The following is a 3,454-nucleotide window of genomic DNA, read 5'->3' as shown; positions in this document are numbered from 1 at the left end:
CGTATTCATCGTTAATTCGATCTGTAAAGACTTAATATAAAATTAAGTACCTAAACTATACTCAAAATTAATTTATGATATTCAAAGATTTTTTTGTTAAAAATATGTATCTAATGTTTTTTGTGTTACATTTTCAGATGTTTACTGTTAAAAAACCATTAAATAACATATGTATGTCCATATTTTTAGAAAAAATAAAAAAAAATATAAATGTGACATGTGTCCCTTATAATTTTTTAACCTAAAATTGTAATAAAAAAATATTAAACATTTATTAAAAAAATTCTAAACTTTAGATATAATTTAAGCATTTGTTTTTGTATAAGCCATCTGTAAAACCCTAAAGAATTCAGTAGAACCTCCGTCTGACAGATAAACAAACTCAACACCCTCGGATCATAATTCAAAAACCCTAATTAAGATGTCTTCGATTGTTCTTCGATCTCGGATACTTTCAAATAAATGCAGGTCAGAGATCATTAATCGAAGGGTTTTAAGTTCAGGAGTCGATTCCTCCTCTTCGAATTCATCTAGAGAAACGGTCATTGCTTCACAAGCCATTCTCTCCGATCAATCTCAGGTTCCTCCTCCTCCTCCGGCGCCGGAAACTGCGCCACAAGGGTCGGGAGGGAAAGTTTGGAGCATTCTCAAGTACGGACTCGTCGCGGCTGTTACTGGAACTGCCGGTTATGCTGGTTATCTCTCTTACAGTAAGTCCTTTTAACGAGTATTGGATGTTTTGTGATTTGATTTGTATTCTTGCTTAAAATGCGAGTTTCTAATATGATTAGAAATGTTTATTTTCTAAAAGATTTGATTCGTATTGCAGAGTGTTCGTACGAGGAAGTAGATCAGAAGGCAAAGGCATTGCGGGCTGCAGCAAGCTTTGCTCCCAGTGAAGATGCATCCGCTGTTGATGTATGTTTGGATTTTTTTTTATGATTTTTCTCATTTATTTTAGTATTTGAATAATGCCATGAACAATTTGTTTAATGCATTATGCAGATAACCGGTATACGACTATACGTATAATTTTATTCTCATTCATATGCGATTGATTTCTTCTGCGTTTCTGTTTAAGCAGTTGCTAAATCTTGCAACAATTTCTTTTCATTGTGTAGGAATATAATTTATATGCTCCTTTGTGCATATGAATGCTTATGTATAGACTTTTGCTAAGTCTTAGTAATTTGATATAGCCATTGTTTTCTTGCTTCTCTGAATGAACTGATTGTTTTCCGTATCTATTTTTCCAGAAATATCGAGGCTTGCTTTACTCTGCTTCTATGGCAGGTGAGGATATTATTATGTTTCTTTATTTCTTATTGCTCCTTTCTTTGTTCATAGCTGCAATTTTCTCCACTTCTATATACTAACATAATTACTAGAAAAATATTTGCATAACAATGAGTTATTTTTACATTTTGTTTTAGCCTTTTTATTTAACTCTCCATAAGTGCTCCTTTAGGTTATTTGGGTTAACTTCATCATAAATGGATTCATTTTGCCAGCTAAAAAAAGAACTTCATTGCTTGGTGCTCATTTCTCTCTGTTAAATTGTTCAACGATCAACTTGTTTACATGTTCTGCTTTCACTCCTATTTACTCACTGCTTTGCTTGTGAAACCTCAGTTTCAGCTAAAGTACTTGAATCTTATCTGGATCTAAAGAGGTTAGTGGAAGAAAATGTGTTGGTGACTGCTTTTCTTCTTGTAAAATCTCAGTTCCAGCTAAAGCTCTTAGTATTAGCATTAAGCTGTCGTTATATTTATTCTTATATCTCGTGTTTCAGGAATTTACTGAACCAACCTCAGATAAGCTTCTTCCTGATTTGCATCCTCAAGAACAACATGTTTTTACGCTTGTCCTGGATCGGAACGAGACATTACTTTATACAGATTGGAAGGTAAAATTTTGACTCTAAATTATTTTCCGTGGTCCTTATAAACCTCTTTTATGTTTTATTAAAGCTCACATCAAATGTTTGTAATTCTTTTACTTTCCTTTTTGAATGGCAAAGCGAGAGAGAGGCTGGCGTACCTTCAAAAGACCTGGTGTTGATGCCTTTTTGGAACATCTGGCAAAGTTCTATGAAATTGTCGTGTACTCTGACCAGATGAATATGGTAATATGAGCTTTTCCATTGTGACTACCATTTCGAATACATAAGCATCGGATAACTGATGTTACCTGCAATTTAATATTTATTCATTTTGGATTATGCAGTACGTCGATCCTGTCTGCGAAAGGTTGGATCCAAACCATTGTATACGATATAGGTTATCAAGGGGTGATACTAAATATCAGAAAAAGCAAGCATTATAGAGTATGCTATAGTTGATCACTTTTTAGCATTTTCCCTCAATTTTATGCTATATGAATTTCATTAATCTACGAGACTGTCTTTAATAGCTAGAGTATTCTTTTAAGAAAATGGTTCCTGTTGGCAGGATCTTTCGAAGCTCAACAGGGATCCGGCCAAGATTTTATATGCGAGTGCTCGTGCGTTTGAGTCTAGCCTTCAACCTGAAAATTGTGTCCCTATTAAGCCTTTCAAGCTTGAAGGCGAGGATACAACACTTTTGGATCTTATTCCAATCCTTGAATGTAAGTTGTACGCCGATTCTTTTTCCCTCGATTGTTGCCGTTGTTCAAATTAACATGACGTGTATCTAACTAGTGTTGTTGATGTTGATAAATCCAACTAGTCTTTGATTAGTAATTTCCATTTTGGCTTTTCCACAGACGTTGCTCGGAATAGTCCACCCGATATCAGACAAGTATTACAATCTTACGAAAGAAAAGATATCGCAAGAGAGTTTCTCGAGCGTTCTAAAGAGTGCCAGAGGTGAAGTTCCTTCTTACCTTGGTGTATTCTCAAAATCTGTATCAGTTTTGGCATTTTATGCTTTTATCATCAACCAAACATTGTCCAACGAGTGCCTTTTTGATTTGGAATGATGATGACACAGGCGAAAGCAAGAACAAAGGCAGCAGCAAGGTCGTTTCTGGCGGCGATGAGGACAGAGTAATGTATAGTTGATGGAATCAAAAGAATGTTATCAAGATTTCAAGCTTCAATTTTGCAGGTAAAAAAAACAATTTTTCCGATATATTTTATGTCGATGAATCACATTTTTCACCGCATTACTTAAACGTCGGACAAAATCACTTTTAATTTTTTTCTGGCCTAGATGTGAGCAAGTTTCCAATGTCTTTAGATGGTTTGATCACAGCTGATATTTACGGTTATTCTTTGTTGCATTGTTCTGCTATTTTTGCCAAATGAATAATTTTTGTCTTAATTTGTTTTACTTAATTTTAGTTATAATGTTTCAATTTTTCTCATTTAAATTCTTTTTGGACGGTCAATTAATTGTGAACATATTCATGCAAGTATCATGACAACGTTAAGGGCGTAATTGAAAATGCAGGCAAATATTGAGGGTTTTTT

At 34.2% G+C, this 3,454-nt stretch overlaps 1 pseudogene; it reads left to right on the top strand.

Moving 5' to 3' along the window:
* The first annotated feature begins 380 nt into the window (after positions 1–380).
* On the top strand, positions 381–3,195 carry LOC120129562 (annotated as a pseudogene).
* The last annotated feature ends 259 nt before the right edge of the window (positions 3,196–3,454 follow it).

Source organism: Hibiscus syriacus, unplaced genomic scaffold, assembly GCF_006381635.1.
Source record: "Hibiscus syriacus cultivar Baekdansim isolate YM2019G1 unplaced genomic scaffold, ASM638163v2 tig00110503_pilon, whole genome shotgun sequence".
Classification (NCBI taxonomy): domain Eukaryota; kingdom Viridiplantae; phylum Streptophyta; class Magnoliopsida; order Malvales; family Malvaceae; genus Hibiscus; species Hibiscus syriacus.
The sequence above is the reverse complement of the archived record's forward strand: the minus strand, read 5'-3'. Positions and strand labels throughout refer to the sequence as shown.